Source organism: Pristiophorus japonicus, chromosome 25 (assembly GCF_044704955.1).
Source record: "Pristiophorus japonicus isolate sPriJap1 chromosome 25, sPriJap1.hap1, whole genome shotgun sequence".
NCBI classification, from domain to species: domain Eukaryota; kingdom Metazoa; phylum Chordata; class Chondrichthyes; family Pristiophoridae; genus Pristiophorus; species Pristiophorus japonicus.
In genome coordinates this window covers 33399831-33420581 of record NC_092001.1, presented here as the reverse complement: position 1 = coordinate 33420581, position 20751 = coordinate 33399831, and positions in this window count along the sequence as shown.

The following is a 20751-nucleotide window of genomic DNA, read 5'->3' as shown; positions in this document are numbered from 1 at the left end:
CACACATCATTACACACATCATTACACACATCATTGACACATCATTCCACACCTCATTCCAAACATCATTCCACACATCATTCCACACATCATTCCACACATTATTCCACACATCATTCCATACATCATTCAACACATCATTCCACACATCATTGACACATCATTGCATACCTCATTCCACACATCATTCCATAACATTCCACTCAACATTCCACACATTATTCCACACATCATTGAGACATCATTCCACACATCATTCCACACATTATTCCACACATCATTTCACACCTCATACCACACATCATTCCACAACATTTCACACCTCATTCCACACCTCATTCCACACATCATTCCACACAGCATTCCACACATCATTCCACACAACATTCCAAATATCATCCAGTCCTCATTCCTCATATCATTCCACGCATCTGTCCACATCTCATTCCACACATCATTCCACACATCATTCCACACCTCATTCCACACGTCATTCCACACATCATTCCACAAATCATTCCACACGTCATTTAAACACCTCATTCCACACATCATGCCACACATCATGCCACACATCATTCCACACATCAGTCCATCCCTTATTCCACACGTCATTGAACAACTCATTCCACACATCATTCCACATATCATTCCACACATCATTCCACAACATTTCACACATCATTCCACACATCAATCCACACATCATTCCACCCATCATTCCACACATTATTCCACACCTCATTCCACACATCATTCCACACAGCATTCCACACATCATTCCACACAACATTCCAAATATCATCCAATCCTCATTCCTCATATCATTCCACGCATCATTCCACACCTCATTCCACACCTCATTCCACACATCATTCCACACATCATTCCACACATCAGTCCATCCCTTATTCCACACGTCATTGAACAACTCATTCCACACATCATTCCACACATCATTCCACACATCATTCCACACATCAGTCGATACCTCATTCCAAACAACATTCCACACCTCATTCCACACCTCATTCCACACATCATTCCATACCTCATTCCACACATCATTCCACACATTATTCCACACCTCATTCCACACCTCATTCCACACATCATTGCATACATCATTGCACATATCATTCCACACATCATTCCACACGCTGTTCCACACCTCATTCCACGTATCATTCCACAACATTCAACACATAATTCCACACATCAATCCAAACTTCATTCCATCCCTCATTCCACACCTCCTTGAAAACCTCATTACACACATCATTCCACACATCATTCCACACCCCATTTCACACCTCATTCCACAAGTCATTCCACAACATTCAACACATCATTCCACACATCAATCCACACGTCATTCCGTCCCTCATTCCACACGTCATTCCACACATCAGTCCATCCCTTATTCCACACGTCATTGAACAACTTATTCCACACATCATTCCACACATCATTCCACACATCATTCCACACATCATTCCACACATCATTCCACACATCAGTCCATACCTCATTCCAAACCTCATTCCATACCTCATTCCACACCTCATTCCACACATCATTCCACACATCATTCCACACATCATTCCACACATCATTCCAATTTTCATTCTGCATCACATTCCACATAACATTCCACGCATCATTCCACACATCATTCCAAATATCATTCCACTCCTCATTCCACACCTCATTCCACACATCATTCCACACGTAATTCAAAGAGTCATTCCACACAGCATTACACACATCATTCTTCACAACAATTCACACCTCATTCCACACCTCATTCCACACCTCATTCCACAAATCATTCCACACATCATTGCACACATCATTCCAAACATCATTTCATACATCATTCCACAAATCATTCCACACGTCATTTAAACACCTCATTCCACTCATCATTCCACGCATCATTCCACACCTCATTCCACAACTCATTCAACATATCATTCCACACATCATTCCACACATCATTCCACACATCATTCCACACATTATACCAAACATCATTCCACACCTCATTCCAAATATCATTCCACGCATCATTCCACACATCATTCCACACATCATTCCACACATCATTCCACATATCATTCCACATATCATTCCACACATCAGTCCATCCCTCATTCCAAACCTCATTCCAGACCTCAATCCACACCTCATTCTACACATCATTGCATACATCATTGCACATATCATTCCACACATCATTCCACACGCCATTCCACACCTCATTCCACGTATCATTCCACAACATTCAACACATAATTCCACACATCAATCCAAACTTCATTCCATCCCTCATTCCACACCTCCTTGAAAACCTCATTACACACATCATTCCACACATCATTCCACACCCCATTCCACACCTCATTCCACACATCATTCCACACATTATTCCACACCTCATTCCACACCTCATTCCACACATCATTGCATACATCATTGCACATATCATTCCACACATCATTCCACACGCCGTTCCACACCTCATTCCACGTATCATTCCACAACATTCAACACATAATTCCACACATCAATCCAAACTTCATTCCATCCCTCATTCCACACCTCCTTGAAAACCTCATTACACACATCATTCCACACATCATTCCACACCCCATTCCACACCTCATTCCACAAATCATTCCACAACATTCAACACATCATTCCACACATCAATCCACACGTCATTCCGTCCCTCATTCCACACGTCATTCCACACATCGGTCCATCCCTTATTCCACACGTCATTGAACAACTTATTCCACACATCATTCCACACATCATTCCACACATCATTCCACACATCATTCCACACATCATTCCACACATCAGTCCATACCTCATTCCAAACCTCATTCCATACCTCATTCCACACCTCATTCCACACATCATTCCACACATCATTCCACACATCATTCCACACATCATTCCAATTTTCATTCTGCATCACATTCCACATAACATTCCACGCATCATTCCACACATCATTCCAAATATCATTCCACTCCTCATTCCACACCTCATTCCACACATCATTCCACACGTAATTCCAAGAGTCATTCCACACAGCATTACACACATCATTCTTCACAACAATTCACACCTCATTCCACACCTCATTCCACACCTCATTCCACAAATCATTCCACACATCATTGCACACATCATTCCAAACATCATTTCATACATCATTCCACAAATCATTCCACACGTCATTTAAACACCTCATTCCACTCATCATTCCACGCATCATTCCACACCTCATTCCACAACTCATTCAACATATCATTCCACACATCATTCCACACATCATTCCACACATCATTCCACACATTATACCAAACATCATTCCACACCTCATTCCAAATATCATTCCACGTATCATTCCACACATCATTCCACACATCATTCCACACATCATTCCACATATCATTCCACATATCATTCCACACATCAGTCCATCCCTCATTCCAAACCTCATTCCAGACCTCAATCCACACCTCATTCTACACATCATTGCATACATCATTGCACATATCATTCCACACATCATTCCACACGCCATTCCACACCTTATTCCACGTATCATTCCACAACATTCAACACATAATTCCACACATCAATCCAAACTTCATTCCATCCCTCATTCCACACCTCCTTGAAAACCTCATTACACACATCATTCCACACATCATTCCACACCCCATTCCACACCTCATTCCACAAATCATTCCACAACATTCAACACATCATTCCACACATCAATCCACACGTCATTCCATCCCTCATTCCACACGTCATTGAACAACTCATTCCACATATCATGCCACACATCATGCCACACATCATTCCACACATCAGACCATCCGTTCTTCCACACGTCATTGAACACATCATTCCACACATCATTCCACACATCAGTCCATCCCTTATTCCACACGTCATTGAACAACTTATTCCACACATCATTCCACACATCATTCATAGAAACATAGAAACATAGAAAATAGGTGCAGGAGCAGGCCATTCAGCCCTTCTAGCCTGCACCGCCATTCAATGAGTTCATGGCTGAACATGAAACCTCAGTACCCCCTTCCTGCTTTCTCGCCATAACCCTTGATCCCCCGAGTAGTAAGGACTTCATCTAACTCCCTTTTGAATATATTTAGTGAATTGGCCTCAACTACTTTCTGTGGTAGAGAATTCCACAGGTTCACCACAGGTTCCACACATCATTCCACACATCATTCCACACATCATTCCACACATCAGTCCATACCTCATTCCAAACCTCATTCCATACCTCATTCCACACCTCATTCCACACATCATTCCACACATCATTCCACACATCATTCCACACATCATTCCAATTTTCATTCTGCATCACATTCCACATAACATTCCACGCATCATTCCACACATCATTCCAAATATCATTCCACTCCTCATTCAACACCTCATTCCACACAGCATTACACACATCATTCTTCACAACAATTCACACCTCATTCCACACCTCATTCCACACCTCATTCCACAAATCATTCCACACATCATTGCACACATCATTCCAAACATCATTTCATACATCATTCCACGAATCATTCCACACGTCATTTAAACACCTCATTCCACACATCATGCCACACATCATGCCACACATCATTCCACACATCAGTCCATCCCTTATTCAACACGTCATTGAACAACTCATTCCACACATCATTCCACACATCATTCCACACATCACTCCACACATTATTCCACACCTCATTCCACACATCATTCCACACAGCATTCCACACAGCATTCCACACATCATTCCACACAACATTCCAAATATCATCCAATCCTCATTCCTCATATCATTCCACGCATCATTCCACATCTCATTCCACACATCATGCCACACATCATTCCACACATCATTCCACACGTCATTCCACACGGCATTCCAAATATGATTCCACACCTCATTCCACACCTCATTCCACACATCATTCCACACGTAATTCCACGCGTCATTCCACACAGCATTACACACATCATTCTTCACATCAATTCACACCTCATTCCACACCTCATTCCACACCTCATTCCACACATCATTCCACACATCATTGCACACATCATTCCAAACATCATTCCATACATCATTCCACAAATCATTCCACACGTCACTTAAACACCTCATTCCACTCATCATTCCACGCATCATTCCACACCTCATTCCACAACTCATTCAACACATCATTCCACACATCATTCCACACATCATTCCACACATCATTCCATACATTATTCCAATCATCATTCCACACCTCATTCCACATATCATTCCACGCATCATTCCACACATCATTCCACACATCATTCCACACATCATTCCACATATCATTCCACATATCATTCCACACATCAGTCCATCCCTCATTCCAAACCTCATTCCAGACCTCAATCCACACCTCATTCTACACATCATTGCATACATCATTGCACATATCATTCCACACATCATTCCACACGCCATTCCACACCTTATTCCACGTATCATTCCACAACATTCAACACATAATTCCACACATCAATCCAAACTTCATTCCATCCCTCATTCCACACCTCCTTGAAAACCTCATTACACACATCATTCCACACATCATTCCACACCCCATTCCACACCTCATTCCACAAATCATTCCACAACATTCAACACATCATTCCACACATCAATCCACACGTCATTCCATCCCTCATTCCACACGTCATTGAACAACTCATTCCACATATCATGCCACACATCATGCCACACATCATTCCACACATCAGACCATCCGTTCTTCCACACGTCATTGAACACATCATTCCACACATCATTCCACACATCAGTCCATCCCTTATTCCACACGTCATTGAACAACTTATTCCACACATCATTCCACACATCATTCATAGAAATATAGAAACATAGAAAATAGGTGCAGGAGCAGGCCATTCAGCCCTTCTAGCCTGCACCGCCATTCAATGAGTTCATGGCTGAACATGAAACCTCAGTACCCCCTTCCTGCTTTCTCGCCATAACCCTTGATCCCCCGAGTAGTAAGGACTTCATCTAACTCCCTTTTGAATATATTTAGTGAATTGGCCTCAACTACTTTCTGTGGTAGAGAATTCCACAGGTTCACCACAGGTTCCACACATCATTCCACACATCATTCCACACATCATTCCACACATCAGTCCATACCTCATTCCAAACCTCATTCCATACCTCATTCCACACCTCATTCCACACATCATTCCACACATCATTCCACACATCATTCCACACATCATTCCAATTTTCATTCTGCATCACATTCCACATAACATTCCACGCATCATTCCACACATCATTCCAAATATCATTCCACTCCTCATTCAACACCTCATTCCACACAGCATTACACACATCATTCTTCACAACAATTCACACCTCATTCCACACCTCATTCCACACCTCATTCCACAAATCATTCCACACATCATTGCACACATCATTCCAAACATCATTTCATACATCATTCCACGAATCATTCCACACGTCATTTAAACACCTCATTCCACACATCATGCCACACATCATGCCACACATCATTCCACACATCAGTCCATCCCTTATTCAACACGTCATTGAACAACTCATTCCACACATCATTCCACACATCATTCCACACATCACTCCACACATTATTCCACACCTCATTCCACACATCATTCCACACAGCATTCCACACAGCATTCCACACATCATTCCACACAACATTCCAAATATCATCCAATCCTCATTCCTCATATCATTCCACGCATCATTCCACATCTCATTCCACACATCATGCCACACATCATTCCACACATCATTCCACACGTCATTCCACACGGCATTCCAAATATGATTCCACACCTCATTCCACACCTCATTCCACACATCATTCCACACGTAATTCCACGCGTCATTCCACACAGCATTACACACATCATTCTTCACATCAATTCACACCTCATTCCACACCTCATTCCACACCTCATTCCACACATCATTCCACACATCATTGCACACATCATTCCAAACATCATTCCATACATCATTCCACAAATCATTCCACACGTCACTTAAACACCTCATTCCACTCATCATTCCACGCATCATTCCACACCTCATTCCACAACTCATTCAACACATCATTCCACACATCATTCCACACATCATTCCACACATCATTCCATACATTATTCCAATCATCATTCCACACCTCATTCCACATATCATTCCACGCATCATTCCACACATCATTCCACACATCATTCCACACATCATTCCACATTTCATTCCACATATCATTCCACACATCAGTCCACCCCTCATTCCACACCTCATTCCAGACCTTATTCCACACCTCATTCCACACATCATTGCATACATCATTGCACATATCATTCCACACTTCATTCCACACGCCATTCCACACCTCATTCCACGTATCATTCCACAACATTCAACACATAATTCCACACATCAATCCAAACTTCATTCCAGCCCTCATTCCACACCTCCTTGAAAACCTCATTACACACATCATTCCACACATCATTCCACACCCCACTCCACACCTCATTCCACAAATTATTCCACAACATTCAACACATCATTCCACACATCAATACACACGTCATTGAACAACTCATTCCACACATCATGCCACACATCATGCCACACATCATTACACACATCAGTCTATCCCTTATTCCACACGTCATTGAACAACTCATTCCACACATCATTCCACACATCATTCCACACATCAATCCACACATCATTCCACACATCATTCCACACATCAGTCCATACCTCATTCCAAACCTCATTCCACAGCTCATTCCACACATTATTCGACACATCATTCCACACATCATTCCACACATCATTCCAATTTTCATTCTACGTTAAATTCCACATAACATTCCACGCATCATTCCACACATCATTCCAAACATCATTCGACACATCATTCCATATATCATTCCAAATGTCATTCGACACCTCATTCCACCCATCATTCCACGCATCATTCCACATCTCATTCCACACAGCATTCCACACATCATTCCACAACTCATTCCACACCTCATTCCACACTTCAGACGATATATCATTCCACGCATGATTCCACACATCATTCCACACATCATTCCAAACATCATTCCACACCTCATTCCACACCTCATTCCACCCATCATTCCACACATCATTCCACACATCATTCCACAACATTCCTCAACATTCTACACATCATTCCACAAATCATTCCACACATCATTCCACGCATCAATCCACACCTCATTCCACACATCATTCCACACCTCATTCCACACTTCATTCCACACATCATTCAATACATCATTCCACATATCATTCCACACATCATTCCACACATCATTGCACACATCATTCCACACAGCATTTCAAATATCATTTCACACCTCATTCCACATATCATTCCACGCATCATTCCACATCTCATTCCACACATCATTCCACACACCATTCCGCAGGTCATTCCTTACATCATTCCACACATCATTCCACACAGCATTCCACACATCATTCCACACAGCATTCCACACATCATTGCACACAACATTCCACACATCATTCCACACCTCATTCAACATATCATTTACACATCATTCCACACCTCATAACACAGATCATTCCATAACATTCCACACATCATTACACACATCATTCCACACATCATTGACACATCATTCCATACCTCATTCCAAACTTCATTCCACACATCATTCCACACATCATTCCACACATTATTCCACACATCATTCCACACATCATTCAACACATCATTCCACTCATCATTGACACATCATTCCATACCTCATTCCACACATCATTCCATAACATACCACTCAACCTTCCACACATTATTCCACACATCATGGAGACATCATTCCACACATCATTCCACACAACATTCCACACATCATTTCACACCTCATTCCACACATCATTCCACAACATTTCACAAATCATTCCACACATCAATCCACATATCATTCCACACAACATTCCACACATCATTCCACACCTCATTCGACACATCATTCCACACATCATTCAATACATCATTCCACATATCAATCCACACATCATTCCACTCATCATTCCACACATAATTCCACACAGCATTCCTCACATCATTGCACACATCATTCCACACATCATTCCACACCTCATTCTACCAATCATTCCACACAGCATTCCACACATCATTCCACACAAAATTACAAATATTATCCAATCCTCATTCCTCATATCATTCCACGCATCATTCCACATCTCATTCCACACATCATTCCACACATCATTCCACACCTCATTCCACACTTCATTCCACACATCAGTCCATACCTCATTCTTCACCTGATTCCACACATCATTCCACACATCATTCCAACATCATTCCACACCTCATTCCACACCTCATTCCACACATCATTCCACACAGCATTCCACACATCATTCCACACAACATTCCAAATATCATCCAATCCTCATTCCTCATATCATTCCACGCATCATTCCACATCTCATTCCACACATCATTCCACACATCATTCCACACCTCATTCCACACGTCATTCCACACATCATTCCACACATCATTCCACACAGCATTTCAAAAATGATTCTACACCTCATTCCACACCTGATTCCACACATCATTCCACACGTAATTCCACGCGTCATTCCACACAGCATTACACAAATCATTTTTCACTTCAATTCACACCTCATTCCACACCTCATTCCACACATCATTCCATACATCATTGCACACATCATTCCAAACATCATTCCATACATCATTCCACAAATCATTCCACACGTCATTTAAACAACTCATTCCACTCATCATTCCACGCATCATTCCACACCTCATTCCACAACTCATTCAACACATCATTCTAGACATCATTCCACACATCATTCCACACATCATTCCACACATTATTCCAAACATCATTCCACACCTCATTCCACATATCATTCCACGCATCATTCCACACATCATTCCACACATCATTCCACACATCATTCCACATATCATTCCACATATCATTCCACACATCAGACCATCCCTCATTCCACACCTCATTCCAGACATCATTCCACACCTCATTCCACACATCATTGCATACATCATTGCACATATCATTCCACACATCATTCCACACGCCATTCCACACCTCATTCCACGTATCATTCCACAACATTCAACACATAATTCCACACATCAATCCAAACTTCATTCCATCCCTCATTCCACACCTCCTTGAAAACCTCATTACACACATCATTCCACACATCATTCCACACCCCATTCCACACCTCATTCCACAAATCATTCCACAACATTCAACACATCATTCCACACATCAATCCACACGTCATTCCATCCCTCATTCCACACCTCCTTGAAAACCTCATTACACACATCATTCCACACATCATTCCACACCCCATTCCACACCTCATTCCACAAATCATTCCACAACATTCCACACATCATGCCACACATCATGCCACACATCATTCCACACATCAGTCCATCCCTTATTCCACACGTCATTGAACAACTCATTCCACACATCATTCCACACATCATTCCACACATCATTCCACACATTATTCCACACATCAGTCCATACCTCATTCCAAACCTCATTCCACACCTCATTCCACACCTCATTCCACACATCATTCCACACATCATTCCACACATCATTCCACACATCATTCCAATTTTCATTCTACATCACATTCCACATAACATTCCATGCATCATTCCACACATCATTCGAAACATCATTCGACACATCATTCCATATATCATTCCAAATGTCATTCGACACCTCATTCCACCCATCATTCCACGCATCATTCCACATCTCATTCCACACAGCATTCCACACATCATTCCACAACTCATTCAACACCTCATTCCACACTTAAAACCACATATCATTCCACGCATGATTCCACACATCATTCCACACATCATTCCAAACATCATTCCACACCTCATTCCACACCTCTTTCCACCCATCATTCCACACATCTTTCCACACATCATTCCACAACATTCCTCAACATTCTACACATCATTCCACACATCATTCCACACATCATTCCACGCATCAATCCACACCTCATTCCACACATCATCCCACACAGCATTCCACACATCATTCCAAACATCATTCCACACTTCATTCCACATAACATTCCACACATCATTCCACACATCATTCCACACTTCATTTCACACATCATTCCTCACCTCATTCCAAACATCATTCCACACATCATTCAACACATCATTCCACACAACATTCCAAATATCATCCACTCCTCATTCCACATATCATAACACGCATCATTGCACATCTCATTCCACACATCATTCCACACACCATTCCGCACGTCATTCGATACATCATTCCACACATCATTCCACACAGCATTCCACACATCATTCCACACAGCATTCCACACATCATTGCACACAACATTCCACACATTATTCCACACCTCATTCAACATATCATTTACACATCATTCCACACCTCATGACACACATCATTCCATAACATTCCACACATCATTACACACATCATTCCACACATCATTCCACACATCATTCCACACATTATTCCACACATCATTCCACACATCATTCAATACATCATTCCACTCATCATTGACACATCATTCCATACCTCATTCCACACATCATTCCATAACATACCACTCAACCTTCCACACATTATTCCACACATCATTGAGACATCATTCCACACATCATTCCACACATCATTCCACACATCATTTCACACCTCATTCCACGCAACATTCCACACATCATTCCACACATCATTCCACACATCATTCCACATAGCATTCCACATATCATTCCACACATCAGTCCATCCCTCATTCCACACCTCATTCCAGACCTCATTCCACACCTCATTCCACACATCATTGCATGCATCATTGCACATATCATTCCACAACATTCAACACATAATTCCACACATCAATCCAAACTTCATTCCAACCCTCATTCCACACCTCCTTGAAAACCGCATTACACACATCATTCCACACATCAATCCACACGTCATTCCATCCCTCATTCCACACGTCATTGAACAACTCATTCCACACATCATGCCACACATCATGCCACACATCATTCCACACATCAGACCATCCCTTATTCCACACGTCATTGAACACATCATTCCACACATCATTCCACACATCATTCCACACATCAGTCCATACCTCATTCCAAACCTCATTCCACACCTCATTCCACACCTCATTCCACACATCATTCCACACATCATTCCACACATCATACCACACATCATTCCAATTTTCATTCTGCATCACATTCTACATAACATTCCACGCATCATTCCACACATTATTCCAAACATCATTCCACACATCATTCCATATATCATTCCAAATGTCATTCGACACTTCATTCCACACATCTTTCCACACTTCATTCCACACATCATTCCTCACCTCATTCCAAACATCATTCAATACATCATTCCACATACCATTCCACACATCATTCCACACGTCATTCCACACAACATTCCACACATCATTGCTCACATCATTCCACACCTCATTCCACACATCATTCAACACATCTTTCCACACAACATTCCAAATATCATCCACTCCTCATTCCACATATCATTCCACGCATCATTCCAAATCTCATTCCACACAGCATTTCACACATCAGTCCACACATCATTCCACACCTCATTCCACATATCATTCCACACCTCATTCCACGCATCATTCCACACAACATTCCACACATCATTCCACACCTCATTCCACACCTTATTCCACACCTCATTCCACACCTCATTCCACACATCATTCCACACATCATTCCACAACATTCCACACTTCATTCCGCACGTCAGTCCATACCTCATTCTTCACCTTATTCCACACATCATTCCACACATCATTCCAACATCATTACACATATCATTTACACATCATTCCACACCTCATTCCACACATCATTCCATAACATTCCACACATCATTACACACATCATTCCACACATCATTGACACATCATTCCATACCTCATTCCAAACATCATTCCACACATCATTCCAGACATCATTCCACACATTATTCCACACCTCATTCCATACATCATTCAACACATCATTCCACACATCATTGACACATCATTGCATACCTCATTCCACACCTCATTCCACATATCATTCCACGCAACATTCCACATCTAATTCCACACATCATTCCACACATCATTCCGCCCGTCATTCCATACATCATTCCACACATAATTCCACACAGCATTCCACACATCATTCCACACAGCATTCCACACATCATTGCACACAACATTCCACACATCATTTCACACCTCATTCCACATTTAATTTACACATCATTCCACACCTCATTCCACACATCATTCCATAACATTCCACACATCATTACACACGTCATTCCACACATCATTGACACATCATTCCATACCTCATTCCAAACATCATTCCACACATCATTCCACACATCATTCCACACATTATTCCACACATCATTCCATACATCATTCAACACATCATTCCAAACATCATTGACACTTCATTGCATACCTCATTCCACACATCATTCCATAACATTCCACTCAACATTCCACACATTATTCCACACATCATTGAGAAATCATTCCAGACAACATTCCACACATCATTCCACACATTATTTCACACCTCATTGCACACATCATTCCACAAAATTCCCACATCATTCCACACATCAATCCACACATCATTCCACACATCATTCCACACATCATTCCACACCTCATTCCACACATCATTCCACACATCATTCAATACATCATTCCACATATCATTCCACACATCATTCCACACATCATTCCACACAGCATTCCACACAGCATTCCACACATCATTGCACACATCATTCCACACCTCATTCCACACCTCATTCCACACATCATTCAACACATCTTTCCACACAACATTCCAAATATCATCCACTCCTCATTCCACATATCATTCCACGCATCATTCCAAATCTCATTCCACACAGCATTTCACACATCAGTCCACACATCATTCCACACCTCATTCCACATATCACTCCACACCTCATTCCACGCATCATTCCACACAACATTCCACACATCATTCCAAACCTCATTCCACACCTTATTCCACACCTCATTCCACACCTCATTCCACACATCATTCCACACATCATTCCACAACATTCCACACTTCATTCCACACATCAGTCCATACCTCATTCTTCAACTTATTCCACACATCATTCCACACATCATTCCACAACATTCCACAATTCATTCCACACATCAGTCCATACCTCATTCTTCACCTTATTCCACACATCATTCCACACATCATTCCAACATCATTACACATATCATTTACACATCATTCCACACCTCATTCCACACATCATTCCAAAACATTCCACGCATCATTACACACATCATTCCACACATCATTGACACATCATTCCATACCACATTCCACACATCATTCCATAACATGCCACTCAACATTCCACACATTATTCCACACATCATTGAGAAATCATTCCAGACGACATTCCACACATCATTCCACACATCATTTCACACCTCATGGCACACATCATTCCACAAAATTCCCACATCATTCCACACATCAATCCACACATCATTCCACACATCATTCCACACATCATTCCACACCTCATTCCACACATCATTCCACACATCATTCAATACATCATTCCACATATCATTCCACACATCATTCCACACATCATTCCACACAGCATTCCACACAGCATTCCACACATCATTGCACACATCATTCCACACCTCATTCCACACCTCATTCCACACATCATTCCGCACAGCATTCCACACATCAATCCACACAACATTCCAAATATCATCCAATCCTCATTCCTCATATCATTCCACACATCATTGACACATCATTCCATACCTCATTCCAAACATCATTCCACACATCATTCCACACATCATTCCACACATTATTCCACACATCATTCCATACATCATTCAACACATCATTCCACACATCATTGACACTTCATTGCATACCTCATTCCACACATCATTCCATAACATTCCACTCAACATTCCGCACATTATTCCACACATCATTGAGACATCATTCCAGACAACATTCCACACATCATTCCACACATCATTTCACACCTCATTGCACACATCATTCCACAACATTTCACAAATCATTCCACACATCAATCCACACATCCTTCCACACATCATTCCACACATCATTCCACACCGCATTCCACACATCATTCCACACATCATTCAATACATCATTCCACATATCATTCCACACATCATTCCACACATCATTCCACACAGCATTCCACACAGCATTCCACACCTCATTCCACACATCATTCCACACAGCATTCCACACATCATTCCACACAACATTCCAAATATCATCCAATCCTCATTCCTCATATCATTCCACGCATCATTCCACATCTCATTCAACACATCATTCCACACATCATTCAACACCTCATTCCAAATATCATTCCACACATCATTCCACACGTAATTCCACGCGTCTTTCCACACAGCATTACACACATCATTCTTCACATCAATTCACACCTCATTTCACACCTCATTCCACACCTCTTTCCACACATCATTCCACACATCATTGCACACATCATTCCAAACATCATTCCATACATCATTCCATAAATCATTCCACACGTCATTTAAACACATCATTCCACTCATCATTCCACGCATCATTCCAAACCTCATTGCACAACTCATTCCACACATCATTCCACACATCATTCCACACATCATTCCTCACATCATTCCACACATTATTCCAAACATCATTCCACACATCATTCCACATATCATTCCACGCATCATTCCACACATCATTCCACACATCATTCCACACATCATTCTAAATATCATTCCACACATCAGTCCATCCCTCATTCCACACCTCATTCCAGACCTCATTCCACACCTTATTCCACACATCATTGAATACATCATTGCACATATCATTCCACACATCATTCCACATGCCATTCCACACCTCATTCCACGTATCATTCCACAACATTCAACACATAATTCAACACATCAATCCAAACTTCATTCCATCCCTCATTTCACACCTCCTTGAAAACCTCATTACACACATCATTTCACACATCATTCCACACCCCATTCCACCCCTCATTCCACAAATCATTCCACAACATTCAACACATCATTCCACATATCAATCCACACATCATTCCACACATCATTCCATCCCTCATTCCACACGTCATTGAACAACTCATTCCACACATCATGCCACACATCATGCCACACACCATTCCACACATCAGTCCATCCCTTATTCCACACGTCATTGAACAACTCATTCCACACATCATTCCACACATCATTCCACACATCATTCCACACATCATTCCACACATCATTCCACACATCATTGACACATCATTCCATACGTCATTCCAAACATCATTCCACACATCATTCCACACATCATTCCACACATTATTCCACACATCATTCCATACATCATTCAAAACATCATTCCACACATCATTGACACATCATTGCATACCTCATTCCACACATCATTCCACAACATTCCACTCAACATTCCACACATTATTCCACACATCATTGAGACATCATTCCACACATCATTCCACACATCATTCCACACATCATTCCACACCTCATTCCACACATCATTCCACACGTCATTCAATACATCATTCCACATATCATTCCACACATCATTCCACACATCATTCCACACATAATTCCACAAAGCATTCCACACATCATTCCACACATCATTCCACACGTCATTCAATACATCATTCCACACATCATTTCACACCTCATTCCACACGTCATTCCACACATCATTCCACACAGCATTCCAAATATCATTCCACACCTCATTCCACACAGCATTACACACATCATTCTTCACATCAATTCACACCTCATTCCACACCTCATTTCACACCTCATTCCACACATCATTCCACACATCATTGCACACATCATTCCAAACATAATTCCACACATCATTCCACACAGCATTCCAAATATCATTCCACACCTCATTCCACACATCAGTCCATCCCTCATTCCACATCTCATTCCAGACTTCATTCCACACATCATTCCACACATCAATCCACACATCATTCCAATTTTCATTCTACATCACATTCCACATAACATTCCACGCATCATTCCACACATCATTCCAAACATCATTCGACACATCATTCCATATATCATTCCAAATGTCATTCGACACATCATTCCACACATCTTTCCACACTTCATTCCACACATCATTCCTCACCTCATTCCACACATCATTCAATACATCATTCCACATACCATTCCACACATCATTCCACACATTATTCCACACAACATTCCACACATCATTGCACACATCATTCCACACCTCATTCCACACAACATTCCAAATATCATCCACTCCTCATTCCACATATCATTCCACGCATCATTCCAAATCTCATTCCACACAGCATTTCACACATCAGTCCACACCTCATTCCACACATCATTCCACACATCATTCCACATCATTCCACACTTCATTCCACACATCAGTCCATACCTCATTCTTCACCTCATTCCACACATCATTCCACACATCATTCCGCACGTCATTCCATACATCATTCCACACATCATTCCACACAGCATTCCACACATCATTCCACACAGCATTCCACACAGCATTCCACACAGCATTCCACACATCATTGCACACATCATTCCACACCTCATTCCACACCTCATTCCACACATCATTCCACACAGCATTCCACACATCATTCCACACAACATTCCAAATATCATCCAATCCTCATTCCTCATATCATTCCACGCATCATTCCACATCTCATTCCACACATAATTCCACACATCATTCCACACCTCATTCCACACGTCATTCCACACATCATTCCACACAGCATTCCAAATATCATTCCACACCTCATTCCACACCTCATTCCACACATCATTGCATACATCATTGCACATATCATTCCACACATCATTCCACACGCCATTCTACACCTCATTCCACGTATCATTCCACAACATTCAACACATAATTCCACACATCAATCCAAACTTCATTCCATCCCTCATTCCACACTTCCTTGAAAACCTCATTACACACATCATTCCACACATCATTCCACACCCCATTCCACACCTCATTCCACAAATCATTCCACAACATTCAACACATCATTCCACACATCAATCCACACGTCATTCCATCCCTCATTCCACACGTCATTGAACAACACATTCCACACATCATGCCACACATCATGCCACACATCATTCCACACATCAATCCATCCCTTATTCCACACGTCATTGAACAACTCATTCCACACATCATTCCACACATCATTCCACACATCATTCCACACATCATTCCACACATCATTCCACACATCAGTCCATACCTCATTCCAAACCTCATTGCACACCTCATTCCACACGTAATTCCACGCGTCATTCCACACAGCATTCCAAATATCATCCACTCCTCATTCAATACATAATTCCACACATCATTCCTCACCTCATTCCACACCTCATTCCACCCATCATTCCACAACTCATTCCACACCTCATTCCACACCTCAAACCACATATCATTCCACGCATGATTCCACACATCATTCCACACTTCATTCCAAACATCATTCCACACCTCATTCCACACCTCATTCCACCCATCCTTCCACACATCATTCCACACATCATTCCACAACATTCCTCAACATTCTAAACATCATTCCACACAACATTCCACGCATCATTCCACGCATCAATCCACACCTCATTCCACACATCATTCCACATATCATTCCACACATCATTCCAAACATCATTCCACACTTAATTCCACATAACATTCCACACATCATTCCACACATCATTCCACACTTCATTTCACACATCATTCCTCACCTCATTCCACACATCATTCCACACATCATTCAATACATCATTCCACATATCATTCCACACATCATTATACACATCATTGCACACATCATTCCACACAGCATTTCAAATATCATTCCACACCTCATTCCACATATCATTCCACGCATCATTCCACATCTCATTCCACACATCATTCCACACATCATTCCGCACGTCATTCCATACATCATTCCACACATCATTCCACACAGCATTCCACACATCATTCCACACAGCATTCCACACATCATTGCACACAACATTCCACACGTCATTCCACACCTCATTCAACATAACATTTACACATCATTCCACAACTCATTACACACATCATTCCATAACATTCCACACATCATTACACACGTCATTCCACACATCATTGACACAACATTCCATTCCTCATTCCAAACATCATTCGACACATCATTCCACTCATCATTGACACATCATTCCATACCTCATTCCACACATCATTCCATAACATACCACTCAACCATCCACACATCATTCCACACCTCATTCCACACCTCATTCCACACATCATTCCACACAGCATTCCACACATCATTCCACACAAAATTCCAAATATTATCCAATCCTCATTCCTCATATCATTCCACGCATCATTCCACATCTCATTCCAAACATCATTCCACACATTATTCCACACCTCATTCCACACGTCATTCCACACATCATTCCACACATCATTCCACACAGCATTCCAAATATCATTCCACACCTCATTCCACACCTCATTCCACACATCATTCAACACATCTTTCCACACAACATTCCAAATATCATCCACTCCTCATTCCACATATCATTCCACGCACCATTCCAAATCTCATTCCACACAGCATTTCACACATCAGTCCACACTTCATTCCACACCTCATTCCACATATCATTCCACACCTCATTCCACGCATCATTCCACACAACATTCCACACATCATTCCAAACCTCATTCCACACCTTATTCCACACCTCATTCCACACCTCATTCCACACATCATTCCACACATCATTCCACAACATTCCACACTTCATTCCACACATCAGTCCATACCTCATTCTTCACCTTATTCCTCACATCATTCCACACATCATTCCAACATCATTACACATATCATTTACACATCATTCCACACCTCATTCCACACATCATTCCATAACATTCCACACATCATTACACACATCATTCCACACATCATTGACACATCATTCCATACCTCATTCCAAACATCATTCCACACATCATTCCAGACATCATTCCACACATTATTCCGCACCTCATCCATACATCATTCAACACATCATTCCACACATCATTGACACATCATTGCATACCTCATTCCACACCTCATTCCACATATCTTTCC